The 19,660-nt window shown below is 37.6% G+C and overlaps 1 pseudogene; it reads left to right on the top strand.

The window, feature by feature from the left end:
- Nucleotides 1–12,203: 12,203 nt before the first annotated feature.
- On the top strand, nucleotides 12,204–14,157 carry LOC107148004 (annotated as a pseudogene).
- The last annotated feature ends 5,503 nt before the right edge of the window (nucleotides 14,158–19,660 follow it).

Raw genomic sequence — 19,660 nt, 5'->3', positions numbered from 1 at the left:
AAAAAAATAAAATACTTGGGAATCAACCTAACAAAAGAGGTGAAAGACTTATACAATGAAAACTACAGAACCCTAAAGAGAGAAATAGAAGAAGATCTTAGAAGATGGAAAAATATACCCTGTTCATGGATAGGCAGAACTAACATCATCAAAATGGCGGTATTCCGCTTTCCTTTTCTAAACAAAAATCCTTATTGTGCTTTATCCTGCTCTTGCCTTACCCCTGGGGTGAGAGAGGGCTGGGACTTGTATTTGAGTTCATAGGTCACCAGATGACACATCCCTACGTCCAAACCTAAAGAAGAGGCCTGCGCATCACCTGGAGATCTCCTGGAACTTGTGCTGGAGGTAGCTACTAGGTGAGAGCTGGGCTTGTATGAGCCTGGGGAGAGGGTACTGTGTTAGGTTCGTGTGGCACAGAGTGAAGTATTTGGTGAACAGAAAGGTGGACTGTGGTAAAAAAAATATATATATATATCCTTCCCCCTTCCTTCTGGAAACACAGGTAGAGGACAATACCCAGCCCCCTTTGCAGTTATGTATGGCCCTGCAACTGAGCTCTGGCCACTGGAAAGTAGACGGTGCTATGTGGCACCCTAGCAGAGCCCCTGTGACTCTGCCACCACGAGCGTCCATGCTGCTTCCTCCTGCATGGTGCCCTTGGTGTTGGCAAGAACCTGGGTCCCCTGTGGGGTATTTCACAGAACCAGTCACCCATCGGGGATACATGTTTGGAAACTTAAGTGAGCAAGAAATAAACTTATTTTTATTGCAGCCACTAAGATTTTTGAAGCCTTTACAGCAGCTACTATTACCTTAACTAGGAAAGGTAACTAAAGGACACATCATATTTAAGGTGAAATGTTAAACCCATTTTCTTTTAAAGTTAACAATATATCAAGGTTGTTGTACCACCTCCTTTCCTTTCAGTATGGTGCTGGAGGTCTTAGCAAGTACAGTAAGAGGGGTAGACAGACAGATGGCAGGCATAAAAAAATTAAAAGGATAAAACAAAAATTGTATTATCTGCAGTAGATGTAAATATGTCCAAATCCGCTCTACTGTCATGTATATCTAAAAAGAACGAAGAAAACTTTAAAAATAAAATAATAAAATCAAAAATAATTAAAATTAAATAAATAGACTAGGGAACTGAAAAGAAAGCCCAGAAACAGACCCACATTTAGATGGGAGCTGCATATAAACCACAAGACACAGCATTTAAGAAAACCCAGAAAATATATGCCAAATCAATTTCTAAAACAAATTAACTACCCATAATAAGATAAAGCTAGAGGAAAACTTTTAGAAGAAAACAGAATATCTTTGAAATGCAGAATTGGAAAGATTGCTGAAATAACTAACTAAAAAGGCAAACCATAAAGGAAAAAAGATAAATTTGACTACATTTTTATATGCAGGGGGAGAGCATCGTTGGAGTTTGCTTGTATGTGCATAAAAAAAAAATTGGGAAGGAAACCTCCAATATGTGCAGGGAGCCAGACAGATGGGGAAATCGTTTCATTTGTGCTTACAATATTGTTAGCCTTGTGACTACCTAGTTTACAAATGATTTTTTACTGCCTCTTCTTCGAAAGATACCATAATCGAAGTGAAAAAATAAGTCACAATCTGAGGCAAGATATTTATAGTCATAGGAGAAACAGACCATTAGTATCCAGGTTACACAAGAAACTCCTGAAAAGAAAAGAGAATCCAATAAAAAGTGGGCAGAGATGTGAACATGCATATCACAGAAGTGAAACTTGATGGCCAATAAACAACTGAAAGGTGATTCACTCTCATTAATAATCACGAAAATGCTATTTAAATTTACATGGCAATACAATTTCACCCTTGTAAAAGAGGCAGTAATTAACAAGCCCGATAACACCCAGTGCTGATGAGCTCCTGAGGAAATAGGGTGTCTTATACACTTTCTAGTGGAAGTGCAAATTGGACCACCACTTTGGAGAGCAATTTTGCAAAATCTAATTAAGTTAAAGATGTGCGTACCCTGCAATCCAGCCGTTCCATTTCTAAACTTATCCCTTAAGAAACTCTAGTACATATGCACAAAGAAACATTTAAAGAATGTTCACTATACCACTGTTTGTAATAAAGAAAAATTGGAAACCACCAAAATTATCATCAGAAAAAAAATAAGTAACTTGTATGTATACAAAGCAGAATGTCAAATGAAGGAATTGGAGTTAACACGTGTTAACATGGATAAATTTCAGAAGCATAATGTTGAGTCAAAAAAGCAAATTGTGTAAAGATTTTGCCGTTCATATAAAGTTTTTAAAACATGCAAAATATTTCACTGTATTGCTACATGCATATATAGTAATAGTAAAAAGGGATATATCAAAACAACCACCAAAAAAAAAATCCAAATACATGCAGTAGGAGTAAAGAGACCAGGAAAAGATCAAGGGAATGCAACTGTATTTACAATTTCTTTTCTATTATTTTTTAATCTAAATAAAATCACTCCAAAATAAATTTTTTTTACATTTATATATACTGAAAATTTATGTGATTAGGAGCATATACATATATCTCTATTGATGTTGATACAAATATTCAGACATTCAAAAGCAAGGATGATATGCCTGGAAGCCTTTGAAGAGACTCTTTAATCCATTCTCACCACACTGAAGATTGAAGTCATAAACAAGAAGCAGGGGAAAATACATCTGTCCCAAATACTCTTCATAATGAAAAAGTTGAATAAAAATACAGCCAAGGGGTAAAATGCCACCAATTACAATGTCAAGAAATGGTTTTATGAAGAAGCTCTGTTCAGGAATCTGCCACAGGATCTGATTTGTGTGAAATGGACATCTAAACAAAGGAGATGGCAGCTAATGATCCTTCCACCCAAAGAATTAGATTAATAATGAAGAGGTCAGCAAAGGCTATTAGTTTCAGTTAGTCCATAGAAGGCTGGCTCCATTCCATGGGGTTTGAGTGAGGCAGAACATCATGGCAGAAGAGGGTGGTGGAGGGAAGCAGCTCACATGATGATCAGAGAGCCCCAAAATAAAATTCATCTAAATAAATAACCTAAAATAAAAATTAATCTAGCCAAGTGTGGTGGCACACACCTGTTATCCTATGGGCTCAGGGCCTGAGGCCGGAGGATCATGGGTTCAAAGCCAGCCTCAGCAACTTAGTGAGATCCTGTCTGTAAATAAAATACAAAAAAAGTGTTGGGGATGTGGCTCAATGGTTAAGCCCCCTGGGTTCAATTAAAAAAAAAAATTAATCCAAATAAACATGGCATTGACATTTGATAGAGCATAGCAGTGGATAGTAGGTGATGGTTCATTAGTGTTTGCTATATACTTCTCTACTTTTCTTCTTCATGAACATAATTTCTATGTTAGACGCAGACTGCACATAATTTAAGAATCTTGAGAGAATTCAACCTCACTACTACATTTCCCATTTTAATCAATTAACTCATTGCTATACTTTTTATTAAAGTGTGAAAAAAACAAGTATGTACCATAAATTATAATAATATATCCTTGAAGAAAGCTATAGTTCTGCCTGAAGAGTATAACTTTCTACTATTTTTTGTCTGATATTTTCTTAATAAACAAAATAATTCATTTCAAGCATTCAAGTTGGAAAGGAAAAAGTAAAATTACCTCTTGTTAACATACTATACAATTGTAGAAAACCCTAAAGATTTCTCAAAATCTCTGTTAAGAACTAATAAATGAATCAGCAAAGGAGAAGCATACAAAGTTCATCCACAAAAATCAGTTGCATTTCCATGAGCTAGCAATGAGCCATCTGAACAGGAAATTACAAAAACAATTCCATTTACAATAGCATCAAAAAGAATAAAATACTTAGGAGATAAAACACTACACTAAGACAGCTATAAAACATTGCTGAAAGAAAGTAAGGAAGACTTAAATAAATGTAAACACATTACACATTCATAGATTGGAAGACTTAATATTATTAAGATGTCAATGCTAGCCAAAGCCATTAAGGCAATACTGATTAAATTTCCAGTGACTTTTTTTTTGCAGAAATAGAAAAACCTATCCTAAAATTTCATATGGACTCTCGAGGGACTTCAAATATCGAAAACAATCTTGTAAAGGAAGAACAAAGCTGGAGGACTTAGGCTTCCTGATTTCAAAACTTACTGCAAAACTATAGTAATCAAAACAGTGTGATGTCCGGGCACAGTGGCACATGCCAGTGTCTCCCAATGTCTCAAGAGGCTGAGGCAGGATGATTGAAAGTTCAAAGCCAGCCTCAGCAAAACCGAGGCACTAAGCAACTCAGTAAGTCCCTGTCTCTAAATAAAAATACAAAGTAGGACTGGGGATATGACTCAGTAGTCGACTGCCCCTGAGTTTAATCCCTGGTACCAAAAAAAAAAAAAAAAAAAGTGTGACGCTGGAATCAGATGTACAGAGCAGTCAGTGAAATAGAATCAAGAGCCCAGAAATAAACCCTTGCATATTTAGCCAAAGAATTTTGAAAGGGTGCTAAGACTCTTCAACAGGAAATGGACAGTCTTATCAAAAAATGGTGCTTGGAACACTGATATCACATGCAAAGAATGAAGTTGGACCAATCACATAAAAAAATAATTAAAAATAGATCTAAGACCTAAAACCCTTAGAAAAAAAATAGGGCGAAACTTAACAGCATTTAGCAATGATTTCTTGAATAGGATGCCAATGGCACAAGCAACAAAATAAAATATATAGCAAAGTAAAAAGGTAACTCACAGAATGAGAGAAAATCTCCAGAATACATAGAGGATTCCTAAAACTGAATAACAACAAAAAAGTTCAAAAATAGGAAAAAGACTTGATGCACATTTCTTCAAAGAAGATAGATATACAGTTGGCCAATGAGCAGATGAAAAGATGCTTAGTATCATTAATCATTAGAGAAATGCAAATCAAAACTGCAATGAGATGAGATACCACATCATGCTCATTAGGATAGCTAAATAAAAAACAAATGTTGGCAAGGATGTGGAGGAATCGGAACCCTGGTGCGCCCACTCTCAGGGAGAGTGTAAAATGGGACAGCTGCCCTGAAAAAGAGCATGGTAGTTCCTGAAATTTTTTTTAAAGGATTTATTTAGTTGTAGATGAACAAACACATAGTATCTGTATGTATTTTTATGTGGTGCTGAGGATTGAACCCAGTGCCTCACACATACAAGGCAGCACTTTACCACTAAGCTACAGCCTCAGCCCTCCTGAAATTTTTTAAAATAAAATTACTCTGTGATCCAGCAATTCAAGTTCTAGGTATATATACAAAAGAACTAAAAACAAGATCTAGAAGAGATATGTGTATACCCCTGTTCATAGCAGCATTGTTCACAATAGCTAAAATGTGAAACATCCCAATGAATGAACGGATAAACAAATTGTGGTGAATACATTCAATGGAATATATTATTCGACCATGAAAAGTAAGGTGAATCTGACACATGCTACAAAATAGATAGATCTTAAGGACTTTACGCTTAGTGAAATAAGCCAGCCACAGAAGGACACATATGGTATGACTTCATTTACATAAGGTCCTTAGGTCAAAATCACAGAAACAGTAGAATGGTGATTTCTAGGGACTGGGGGGAAGGGAAATGAGGAATTGTTGTTTAATGTGTTCAGAGTCTCTGTTTTACAAGATGAAAAGAGTTCTGACGATGGATGGTGGCAATGATTGTACAACATTACAAATGTGTTTAATCCCATTGAATCATATGTTTAAAAATTGTGAAGATAAGTCATGCACAATGATGGGATGCACATCTGTAATCCCAGTGGGCTTATACAAGAGAATCTCAAGTGCAAAACCAGCCTCAGCAACTTAAGCAAGGCCTTAAGCAACATAGCAAGACCCTTCTCTAAATAAACTATATAATGGGCTAGGGATGTGGTTCAGTGGTTAAGTAACCCTGGGTTCAATCCCCAGTATCAAAAAAAAAGTGAAGATGATAAATTTTATATGTACATGTATTTTAACTCAATTTTAAAAGGTAGGGCAGCGAGGACAGTTACCATGAAATTTGAAAAATAATTCATTTTGAAATTACAAAAGGGAAAGAAAGAGGGGGGGAATGAAGTTCCAGTTTCAGGATGATCAACTAAAGCAAGACCACAATCTTCCCCATCTGCAGCAAATCCATTTTAAAATTGACAAAAATTTTAATAATAGATACATACTTGTGCTCAGACAAGACATGAAACTCTGGCTGACCCCAAGATAAGAGGAATTTCTGGAAGGCACGCACATACGCACACACAGTGTTGCAGACAGATACCTTTGGCCAAGACTAAAAAATAACTCAGCAGGTAATGCAATTTTTAATTAGCTAGATTTAACCACTCCGCCATGTCTCTGCTCTTCAAAACACCATACTATACAAAATATAAAACCTAATGTTATCCATCAATTTCAAAATAAACAACCTCAGGTGGAAAGATGGGAAGGAGGGAAAATCAAAGATGTCTCATGTTCGTGGCAGAAAACCAGAGCAGAAACGGGCCAGTGGTGACTAATGGGGTGGTGTCCCAAGAACAGATGTCACCCTACACAATCCCACCCCACCCTCAGTGAACCAACTAGCCACATAAAGTATATCTACCTCTGGAGATGGACAGTGAATGTGGATGCTGAGGGAAGAGAGGATGGTGTCCCAGATAGGTGGCTAGTGGAAAGGGAAGAAGCTTCCTCAGGCCCAGACCAGCCCCCATAGTATTCTTGGCAGTGCCGGCAGCAAGGATGGTTGCCTCTCATTTTACCAAGTGCACTGTGCAAACAGCCTGCAGACGGTTGCTGACAAATTCTCAGCTCAAATTAAGTGCAGAATGATGTATCTGAGGAATCTCAACACTATGATATAGAGTAAATTAGCAACTAGGAGTGCTAATGATAGAGGAATTAGAATAGAATCTTCTTATCATAAGAATATTTATATACTTAGAAAAATATAGGAGGATAACATGTCATTAAATAAAAAGAGTAGGAGCCAGCCTCAGCGACAGTGAGGCGCTAAGCAACTCAGTGAGACCCTGTCTCTAAATAAAATACAAAATAGGGCTGGGATGTGGCTCAGTGGTCAAGTGCCCCTGAATTCAATCCCCAGTGCCCAAAAACAAAAAAGAGTAGGTTATGAAAAAAAAAAAAAACAGTTTCAATAAAAATTGAACTGTTCATATTAAGAAGGCTCATAAAGGGCTGAGTTGTAGAATGAACACATCTAAAAAATAAATTGGCTGGGCACAGTGGCGCATACCTGTAATCCCAGCCACTTAAGAGGTCAGGCAGGCGGGATAGCAAGTTTGAGGCCAGCCTCAGCAACTTAGCAAGATTCAGTCTCAAAATAAAAAGGGCTGGAGATGTAGCTCAGTGGAAGAGCACCCCTGGGTTTAATTACCAGTGGAGGAGGAGGAGGCAGAGAAATAAGAATTGGAGGCCCAAAGCCCTTCAGAACAGATTGCCAAACAATAAAAATATAGAAACCACAGAAGAAAATTAGTGAAGAAAATTTGAGGGAAGAAAAATAAACATTTTCCCACAACTGAAGACACATATGTGTCTACAGAATGAAAGGGCCTATTAGGTGCCAAAATAAATGAATCATACACACCCTAGCCCTAACAGATAGGAAACTCATCATAAAGCCCTATGATTAAAAAAAAAAAAAAAAGTGTACTGTGCATGACTAGGCAAACCAGGGGAACAGAAGAGAAAATGAAAATTTAATTTACAATAAGGCAGTATCTAAAATTACTGTGAAAGAGGTAAGTGATAAGGATAAAATGGGGTTGTATATGAGATAGTCATAGAGAAGAAGGTAACACTGAGTCAGTTCTTACACCAAACCCCAGATTCCAAAAGATAGAAGGTTTATGAGTAAACAGAAAAAAGATTTAACCATGCATATATTAAGGAAAAAACATGGGTGAATATCCAACATAATGACTGGGAAAAGAGGAGACAACTCACTTTACTATAATTCAAAGTCAAGAAAAAAAGTTTTAAAAAAACATAAATTTGGGGTTGGGGCTGTGGCTCAGCGGTAGAGCGCTCGCCTAGCATGTGCGAGGCGCTGGGTTTGATCCTCAGCACCACATGAAAATTTTTAAAAACTTTAAAAAAAGGTATTGTGTCCAACTACAACTAAAATAATATTTTTTAAAAAACATAAATTTGACTCTAACAATATGACCTAACTAGAGAGAGAAACCATTTTTTTAAATCATCTGTAAATTCAGTGGAAAAACAATCCTAATACCAGTTAGGACTTATCAAAGAATTGCATAAAATAATTAAACACATATGAAAATGTATATATGCAAAAGTAGTCAGAACAATTTTGAAAAAAGAAGGAGGTAGAGTTGGCCCTACCAAATATCAAAACATATTATTATTAAACCATAGGAATTAATTGTGTTTGGTATTAGTGTAAGAATAAACAAATAGACTGGAGGAGTTTAATTAAGAGTTCAGAAACAGATTTGTGTGAATATAGAAGCATTTCAAGTCAATGGAAAAAAATCAACCTGTTAATATTGTATTGAGGCAGTTGACTTTCCATTTGGGGAAAAAAATAAAATCATATCCCTACACACTATGCTCAAAAATAAATTCCAGCTGGGCATGGTGGCACATGCCTATAATCCCAGTGGCTTGGGAGGCTGAGACAGGAGAATCACAAGTTCAAAGCCAGGCTTAGCAACTCAGTGAGGCCCTGTCTATAAATAAAATTTTTTTAAAAAAGGGGATTGGGGATGTGGCTCAGTAGTTAAGGGGCCCTGAATTCAATCGCTGATATCAAAAATAAATAAAATAAATTCCAGATAGACAAAAGAGACATTCCAAAAAGTCAAAGCTATAGAAGAAAATGTGAAGTTAGAGAAAATCTTCTAAGCTCACAGATATAGACAAAGGGAAAAAATAATAAATTAATGAGTAGATAAAAATGTAAAGGTTTGAATGGCTGCAGATAGCATTAGCACCCCAAAAAGTCACTTCACACACCAGAAAATACATTTATACCCACATTACAGAGTATTCTGCATATAGAAAGATAATCCAAGGAAAAGCAGATAGACAAGTAATTCATTAAAGAGGAATGACACATAGACAATAACATGGAATTATGACATCTGTTCCTGGCTTCTTCCAGTTTCTGGTGGCCACTGACATCCTTGATTGAAGCCATGTCACTGCACTCCATGCCTAGTTGCCTCCTCCTCCTCTCTGCAGTAGGATCTCTCTCTGCCTGCCTCTGAGAATGGCACCTGTGACTGCTTTGGGGGCACACCCAGATAATCCAGGACAATATTCCCACCTCAAGATCCTTACTGTACTTGCATGTTTTTTTTTTTTACCATGTAAACTAACATTCATCTTTTATTCATGTGAGGTCATATTCACAGATTCCAGGGATTAGGATACGGTTATCTCTGGAAGTGGATGCAGTAGTCAACCTAGCACAAGCTCACTGACCTGTTTCCTAGGTGTAGAGAAGGTCAGAGGTAACTATCCAGTAGAGTTACCTGATAATTGAGTTAGTTAACAAACTTAGAATCACACCTGGAACACAGGAATAGTATGATCAACAAATAATTGCTGCTACCCCTATTTCTATCCCTGCACAAAACTCAACTCAAAGTGGATCAAGGACCTAAGCATTAGACCAGAGACCTTGTGCCTACTAGAAGAAGATGTAAGCCCAAATCTTTATCGTGTCAGCTAAGGAAATGACTTCCTCAACAAGATTCCTAAAGTATAAGAAGTAAAATCAAGAATCAATAAATGGGATGGTATCAAACTAAAAAGCTTCTTCACATCAAAGGAAACAATCAAGAACATAAAGAAAGAGCCTACAGAACGGGAGAAAATCTTTTCTACCTGCACCTCAAACAGAGCATTAATTTCCAAAGTTAAAGTTAAACTCAAAAAAACAAATAACCCAATCAATAAATGGGCAAATGAATGAATAGGCAATTCACACAAGAAATATAAATGATTAACAAATATATGTAAAAATGTTCAACATCTCTAGCAATTAGAGAAATGCAAATTAAAACTACACTGAGATTCCATCTCTAATCGGAATGGCAATTATCAAGAAGACAAGTAACAATAAATGTTGGTGAAGGGGAAAATGGTTCACTCCTACATTGCTGGTGGGACTGCAAATTGGTGTAAGCACTCTGGAAATCAGTATGGAGATTCCTTAGAAAACTTAGATGGAACCACCATTTGACCCAATTATCTCACTCCTCAGCTTATATCCAAAGGACTTAAAATCAGCATACTACAGTAATGTAGTCACATCAGTGTTCAAAGCAGCTCAATTCATAATAGCTGAGCTATGTAACCAAACTAAATGCCCTTCAACAAAAGAATGGATAAAGAAAATATGGAATATATACACAATGGAATATTACTCAGCCATTAAAAAAGAATGGCTTTTGCCAGTAAATGGATGGAGCTATAGACTCTCATGCTAAGTGAAATAAGCCAATCAAAAAAAAAAACAAAGGCCAAAGTTCTTTCTGATACGTGGATGGTAACACACAATAAGGGGTGGGGAGGGAAGAATAGAAATTCATTAGATTAGACAAAGGGGAATGAAGGATAAGAATAGGAAAGACAGTAGAATGAAACAGACATAACTTTCCTATGTCATATAAGAATACATGACCAGTAAACTCCACACCATATACAACCACAAAAATGGGATCCTAATTAGAATAAGTCACACTTCAAGTATGTGTAATATGACAAAATACATGCATGCATACCTAAAAAGAACAATTTTAAAAAATAGAAAAAAGAAATAGTTGCTGCTACTATTAAAATAGTGTTAGTATCTTAGAATTCTTTTTAAAAGACACAAAAAACCAAACCATTTTTAATGAATTGACTTTATAAACCCAACTCCATTAAAATTTAAATTATCGGGGCTGGTGTTGTGGCTCAGTGGTAGAGCACTTGCCTCACATGTATGAGGTACTGGGTTCAATTCTCAGCACCGCATATCAATAAATGAATAAAATAAAGATCCATCAACACTAATTAAATTTTTTAATTTAAATTATCTATAGAATAAAGAGCACTATAAACAAAATTAAAAGACACACTTCAGGCTGTAAGAAAATATTTGCAATGCACTAATGAAAAATTAGTATCTACAATATATAAATCATTATTACAAATCAATAAGAAAAAGATAACTGTATTTTTTAAATGGCAACAGATTTAAACAGGTAATTCACAGAAAGAAAACTTGAATGGTCAATAAATATGAAGCAAGGTTTAACCTAACCAGTAATCAGAAAAATACAATTAAAACTTCAGTGAGATAGAACTCCACATCTATCATGTTGGAAAATCGTGAATAACTAACAATTATTGGCAAGGAGAATGATGGTGAGAGTATGATGTGGAGATCAATCTAAGCTGGATGTTCGTTGATGTTTATGCCATATTTCATCAAACCTAAGACAACCCTGATTACAAGATGCATCATCATTTTATGTACCAGTGAAAGAATAAAACTTCCAAATATTTGGAAGGCACCATACATATCAGAGATGTTAAAATGAAAAAAGGTACATCTCAAGACTATGCGAAGTATAATAATAGTGAAAAAATTAGAAATAACCTAAATGTTCATTCTTCACAAAAATGGCTCAATAAAATGCACTATATATTCATACAATGAAATTCTTATAGCAGTTAAAAGGAATAGATCACCAAAAAAAGATATCACTGAGTGAAAATAGCAAGATGCAAAATGATATAGAGTTCACATTTATGAGCACACACACAAAAAAAAAATTCACACCAAACTTTTAAAAATTACCTTTTATGGTAGATGAATTACATTAAAGTCTCGATTTTTCATACTTCTGTGAATCCATGCCCTTTTGTAGTGTCTGCCCATACTGACTCTGAGCTTAGCTATGTGATTTTTCTCTGGCCAATTGGGCCGTGGAAAATTCCACATTAGCAGAATTTAGAATAAATGTTTATGGTACTGCCTTATAGTTCCCCTCAGCTGGACAAAAGAGAATCTAGAAATCTTAAGAGCATTGTCTTACACGCCCAGAGCAGCAGTGATCAAGCCTAGAAAAGATGAAGTTCTCAAAAATTTGGCTGTAGTTTTTGTCCAACATCAAATGGGGTAACGTGCATAGAAAAACCTATCGAATTTTTGAGAATGTTTCATTGTCCTAAGTGCCCCTAAACTTGGGTTGCAAGTTTTTTAAATGCAAAGGGAACTATGGTCAGAAAGAAGGCTGAGGACCTATTTTTCTCTTCAGAAGTAGCCAGGGAGAGTTAACAGAAAAGGACATCTTGAAGGGTGGAACCAAGGACCTTGGAAAATGATGGACGATAAAGCCACTCCCAGTAAACAGAATCAGGTGCTAATCAGGGATATTGATGACCCTAAATAATGTCCTAAGTGAAGTCCTGCCAAATACAGAGGAACCTGGTGATGCTTTCCGAGCGTGACTTTAGAATCGCCACGGAGTGATGTGATGTACCTCCCATTCTACCCCTTTTTTTTTTTATTTTTTTACTTGTATGTTGACACAATATCCTTATTTTTATTCATTTATTTTTATGTGGTGCTGAGGATGGAACCCAGGGCCTCACACACGAGAGGCAAGCGCTCCGCTACTGAGCCACAACCCCAGCCCCCATTCTACCCCTTTTAACCAGGAGTATCTAATGCACTTGCCCTGTCCCTATCTCAACATCTATGTTGCCAAGGGGGAGCAGAACATATCTCTTTAGTTCATAGGTCCTCAGACCAAGAGAAACTGCATCCCAAGAGCCACCTACAGACCTGATGTTGGTCGTGAGATCCTAGACTTCGAGAATAATGGAATAACTGGATAATCTACTGGGTATACTAGAATGAGGATCAATGTATTTTGCATATGAGAAAAGTATAGCGGTGACCAAGGAGTAGACTATGGTAGATTGACTGTATTAAAGGCCTCAGAGTTTCACACCTTGGGTTGGAGATACAGCTCAGTTGGTACAGTGCTTGCCTTGCATGCTCAAGGCTCTGGGTTCAATCTCCAGCATCCAAAAAGAAAAAAGAAAAAGTCCCACACCTTCTTGAGTCTGTGCGTTTTAGTAGTGTCCTCTCCCGCTAACTGTGTACTTAACAATGTGACTTGCTTTGGCCAATGGGATAGTGGCAAATGTGACTTTGAGGACTCGCTTCTCCTGCAGCTGCTCAGAGACCTGGAGGAGATGGAAGTGAAGGGGGGCGAAGGGAGGCGACACAATGGGTGCCAAGTTGATAGGGCCCTTGCAGTATGCCTCTCGCAAGGAACCGCAGGTCTGTGTGTGTGCCAGGTGAGGAACCTTCGACAGCGGAGGGAGGAGTGCAGGCCCAGGCCAGGGCTCTCAAAGGTCCATCTTCCCTCGTCCTTCAGTGAGACCCAGAATGGATCCCAGACCTTCTGGGTGGTGAGAGCTGATGCCCAGACTCCAGAGGAGGTGGGGCCCAGAGAGTCAGCTTTGCGCAGGCGCAAGGACCCTACCAAAACTCCAGAGCCAGAGCCCTCTGCAGCCCCACAGGACCCCCTAAACTGGTTTGGAATCCTGGTTTCTCACAGTCTGCAGCAGGCCCAAGCCAGCTTCCGGGATGGCCTACAGCTAGCTGCAGATATAGCCAGCCTCCAGACCTGTATCAACTGGGGTCGAAGCCAACTCCGGGGGATCCAGGAGAAACTCAAGCAGCTGGAGCCTGTGGCTGCCTGACCTGTGTCCACAGAGGCAGGCACTCAGCACAGCTGTTCATGGATGTGGCTGCCTTTTCTCAGGCATTCTTCCTTCATAAATAGTCCCTGCTCCAACCTCCAATCCAGCTAATGCCCTCTCCTTAAAATGTCATGGGTCTTCATGTTTTCGACTTTGTTAGGTGTGAAGTTCAAAGTTTTTAATCCTATGTTCACAATGTGAGATATAAACATTTCTTCCCCAACTGAGTAATATGAAAGTCACCGTCTTTGGAACCACTTTTAGGCCCATGTTCTCATAGGAAACCCCCACCCCCACCCCAGAGAGCAGGTACAAGGTTGTTCATGTTAGTGAACAATTGAACGACCTCATGTAGTGTATTCCTGGATGACGAAATACTGCACAAACAGAGGCAGGAAAGGATAAGAGGTAGTGCTTCAGGGTCACCAGATCCTCAGAATTGACTTGGATAGAGGAGAAGATCGTACATGACCAACAGATCAGGACAATATGATTTGAGTTAATAAAAATGCAAACACCTGGGTTGGGGATGTGGCTCAATCGGTAGCGCACTTGCCTGGCATGCGTGCGGCCCGGGTTCGATTCTTAGCACCACATACAAAGATGTTGTGTTCACCGGAAACTAAAAAAAGTAAATAAATATTAAAAAATTCAAAAAAATATATTTAAAAAAAAAAAAATGCAAACACCTACCTGGGTGTGATGTGTGCCTCCCTGTTGTCCCAACTACTCAGGAGGCTGAGGCAGGAGGATCACTTGAGGCCTTGAGTTTGAGACTAGCCTGGCAACATAGTGAAATTCTATCTCAAAGACAAACACCTGAGTAGACAAGTAGCCCTTAGCAGGATCTAAACCAGGAAGTAAAAAAGGTTTGACCTAGATTTTTCAAGGGATGTTTAGGAAGAAACTGTCTATGTTTCAAAAACCTGCCTTTATCTTACCAGGAGTGAGGCAAAGACATTCTTCATTTTTTGAAGGGCCAGTTATGTATATTTCCTGTTCTGAGAACTCTGTGTTTCACTTTTCTACTGGTGGTTCATCGTTTTAGCAATATCTAGGGGTTCTTTTTCTGTTTGTTTTTGTTTTTTGCCAGGGGTGGGGGGTATGTAATCCTTTGTTCATAATATGAGATGTAAATATTTCTTCCCAGTTTGTTTTTAACTTTGCTTGTAGTGTTGTTGTTTTTTTTTTAAAAAAAAAAAAAAACTTTTTAATTGTATAATAAAACTACATCAACTGCAAAAAAAATAAATAAATAAAAGAGAGTCTTTGAAAAGTGCTTAAATCAGATACATAGAAAATCCTCACGTGAGAACATTCCCAGAATATCCTAACAGGAGCACAGGACAGCCAAGTGGAGAAGAGCAGAATCATTCCAGTCCAGGCCCTTGAGACCAACCCCAACACAGCTGTGTGAGTAAGATCAGCCCAACTCACCAAGCCAGTCTGGATAAATGGAGGTTATTTTAGGGTGATAGGATAAGAGACATAGGATGGTATTCAAAGAGGACTTTATCCTTACCATAATTTTCCTTTAAAAAAAAGATAACATAGAATAAGACATAATTTTTTAGTGTATTTTTTTTTCAGTGCTAGGAATTGATCCCAGAGCCTTTCATATGCTAAGCAAGGCTCTACCACTGAGCTACACCCCCAGTCCATAAACAGAAAATTCTTAAAAGTTAAAAAAGTGTTAAAAGTGGAAGCAAAAGCACCAAAAGCCTTAATAAAAATATGCTCATGCTTACTAGGATTCAGACAATTACAGATTAGAAAAACTGGATGTAACAGGGTGTAGTGGCACACACCTGTAATCCCAATGATGGAGGCAGAAGCAGGAGGATCAAAAGTTCAAGGTCAGTCTCAGCAATTTAGCAAAACCCTGACTCGAAAATAAAATTTAAAAGGCTGGGGATACAGCTCAGAGGTAGAGCATTCCTGGGTTCAATCCCCAGTACCAAAAAAAAAAGAGTTGACTCTATTATTACTCAGTAAATTAGCATAAAAAAGAAGTTTAATAACAATAAATATTAATGAAGATATGTGGAAACAGGGCCCCCAAAAGAGTGCTGGTGGGAGTGTAATCTACTCACTTTGTACACATCTGACTGTTTGAAGGTCAGAAATCAATTCTTAGTATCCATTCAGCACTAAAAACACACACGAAAAAATCGTTCCCCCCACCACACCTCCCATCAGACTAATATAAAAAAACAATAGACAGGAAGAGACATTTCACCAAAGAGATCATACAGATGGCAAATAAGCACATGAAAGATGTTCAACATCATTAGCCATTAGGGAGATGCAAATCCAGATCACAAGAGCTATCACTACACCTATTAGGACAGCTAAAATAAATAGTGACAAGCTAACCACCAGCAAGGATATAAAGAAACCATCTTTCATACATCACTCATGGGCATATAAGATGGTACAGCCACTCTGGAAAGCAGTTTGGCAATTTCCTAAAAAGCTAAACATATATTTGTCACATGACTAGCAATTGCATTTGACCCGGCAATCTCGAAGGAACCAAAACAATATACTCATACATGATTGTTTATTGTAGCTTTGGGGAGGGGAGAGAGGTACTGTGCTTAAACCCAGAGCCTCTGTATCACTGAGCTACATCCCCAGCCCTTTTAATTTTTTTATTCTGAAACAGGGTCTCTCTAAGTTATTTAGGGCCTCACTAAGTTGCCTGGACTGACTTGTGCTCCTCCTGCCCCAGCCTCCTGAGTCACTGGGAGGAAAGGAATGTGCTACCGCACCAGGCCACTGTAGCTTTGTGCATAATAACAAAGAATTACAAAAAACAAAAACTGTGCTCAACAGATTAAATGGTCAGACACCCATGCCATGGAATTCCACTCATCAATGAAAAGGATTGAAGTATTGATATGGAGCTCAGGGCATTATGCTGAATGGAAAAGGCCAATCTCAAAAGGTCACATACTATGTGATTTCACTTATAGGACATTCTCAAAATGACACAATTATAGAGATGGAAACCAGATTAATGACCCCAGAGGTTGGGTGGCTGAGGAAAGGGGAATGGGTGTGATTCTAAGGGGCAACAACAGGAGATCCCAACAGCAAGGGACCAGTTTTGCATCTCATGCAGGGTGACACAGAACTGTGCAATACTGTGTACCAAGGTCACTCCCTGGGTTTGACTCGTACCATAAGGATATAAGTTTTCCCTTTGGGGAATTAGAAGGACTAGTATCATGGTAACTAGTATCATGGTAACTCCTCATGAATCCATATTTCAAAATAAAAAGCTTTAAAAATTTTTAAATGAGGGGCTGTGGATGTGGTTCATGGTAGAGTGCTTGCCTAGCATGCCCAAGGCCCTGGGTTCAATCCCCAGCACCACAAAGAACATATTTTTAAATGAATAATAAAATCAATACTAAATCATAATATAAACTTATACTAAAATAAAATTGTTTATTTCTGGTTTTTCTAATGGGAATGTTGTTGATTATGTCATCAAACATGAGCTGCAATAGCTAAGCTATGGAACCAACTTAGGTACCTTTCAACATATAAATGGATAAGGAAAATATGGAATATATATACACAATGAAATATTACTCAGCCATAAACAAGAATGACTTTTGCCAGTAAATGGATGGAGCTGGAGACTCTTATGCTAAGTGAAATAAGCCAATTCCCCAAAAAAACAAAGGCCAAATGTCCTCTCTGACATGCGGCTCCTAACACACATTAAAGGGGGTGAAAGGAAGAACAGAAGTTCATTAGACAAAGGGGAATGAAGGGAAGGGAGGGGAATGGGGATAGACAGGACAGTAGAATGAATCAGACATAATGTTCCTATGTTCATATATGAATATACAATCAGTATAACTCCACATCAAGTACAACCACAAGAATGGGAAGTTATACTCCATGTATGTATAGTATGTTAAAATACATCCTACTGTCATGCAAATAAAAAATTAAAGAAGGTAAAAATGAGCTTCTTAATGATCTATCATACTTAGAAGATCCTAAAAGCTCCACCTGAAGACTGCTAGAGCCAATAAACAAATTCAACAAAGTAGCAGGATAGAAAACCAACATACAAAAATCAACAGTTTTGTTATACACCAATAATAAATGTGCTGAGAAAGAAATCAGGAAAATAATTTTATTCACAATAGCTTCAAAAAATATATATAATACTTGGGAATAAATCTAAGCAAAGAGGTGAAAGACCTGTAAATAGAAAATTACAGAACACTGAAAAAAGAAATCAAAGAAAACACCAGAAGAAGTAAAGACCTCCCTCATTCATGGATAAGCAGAATGATCAAGCTACCAAAAGTGTCTCCATCAAAATACCAATGGTATTATTCTCAGAACTAGAAAAAAATTCTATAATTGATAAGGAAAAACAAAAGACACAGAAGAGCCACAGCAATTCTGAGCAAAAAGAATAAAGCTGGAGGCATCACAATACCCAACTTCAGGTTAGACTACAACGCCAATAGTTGGAAAAAAAAAAAAAACAGCTTGCTATGGACATAAAAATAGGTGCGTAGACCATTGGAACAAAATAGAAGACACAGAAACAAACTCACACCGTCATCTGATTCTTGACAAAGGTACCAAAAACTTACACTGGAGAAAAGACAGCCTTTTTAATAAATAGTTCTTGGAAATATATTCATATGTAAAAGATTCAAAATAGATGCTTATCTCTCACCCTGCACAAAAATAACTCAAAATGGATCAAAGACCTTGCAGTAAGACCAGAAACTTTGCAACTCTTAGCAGGGAACATAGAGGAAACACTCCAATGTATAGGCATAGGCAGTGGCTTCCTCAATAGTACCCCTATGGCTTAGGAAATAGTGATAAGAATCAATAAATGAGAATTAAAATCAAGAATTAATAAATGGGGGAACTGGGATTGTGGCTCAGCAGTAGAGCGATCGCCTAGCATGGGCGGGGCCCAGGTTCGATCCTCAGCACCATATAAAAATAAAGGTATTGTGTTGTGTCCATCTACACCTAAAAAAATAAATATTTAAAAAAAAGAATTAATAAATGGGATGGATTCAAACCAAAAAGCTTCTTCTCAGCAAAAGAAACAATAAAAGAGGTAAATAGAGAGCCTACAGCTTGGGAACAAATCTTTACCCCTTGCACATCAGATAGAGCACTAATCTTTAGGGTATATAAAGAACTCAAAAAGCTAAACATCAAAAAATAATAAAAATAATAACCCAATCAATAAATGGGCCAAGGAACTGAACAGACACTTCTCAGAAGATGATATACAATCAATCAACAAATATATGAAAAAAATGTTCAACACCTCTAGCAATTAGAGAAATACAAATCAAAACTACTCTAAGATTTCATGTCACTCTAGTCAGAATGGCAGCTATTAAGAATACAAACAACAATAAGTGTTGGTGAAGATGTGGAGAAAAGGCACACTCATACATTGCTGGTGCAGCCAATATGGAAAGAAAACTGAGAATGGAACCACCTTTTGACCCAACTATCCCACTCCTTGGTCTATACCCAAAGGACATAAGATCAGCATGTTACAGGGACACAGCCACATCAATGTTTATTGCAGCACAATTCACAATAGCTAAACTGTGGAACCAACCTAGATGCCCTTCAGTAGATAAACGGATAAAGAAAATATGGCATATATACACAATGGAATATTACTCAGCAAAAAAAAGGGAATAAAATCATGGCATTTGCAGGTAAATGGATGAAGATGGAGAAGATAATGCTAAATGAAGTTAGCCAATCCCAAAAAAAAACAAATGCCGAATGTTTTCTCTGATATAATGATGATTCATAGTGGGGTTGGGAGGGG

This window comes from Marmota marmota, unplaced genomic scaffold (assembly GCF_001458135.2).
Source record: "Marmota marmota marmota unplaced genomic scaffold, marMar, whole genome shotgun sequence".
NCBI lineage: Eukaryota > Metazoa > Chordata > Mammalia > Rodentia > Sciuridae > Marmota > Marmota marmota.
This window is presented reverse-complemented; position numbering and strand designations above follow the sequence as displayed.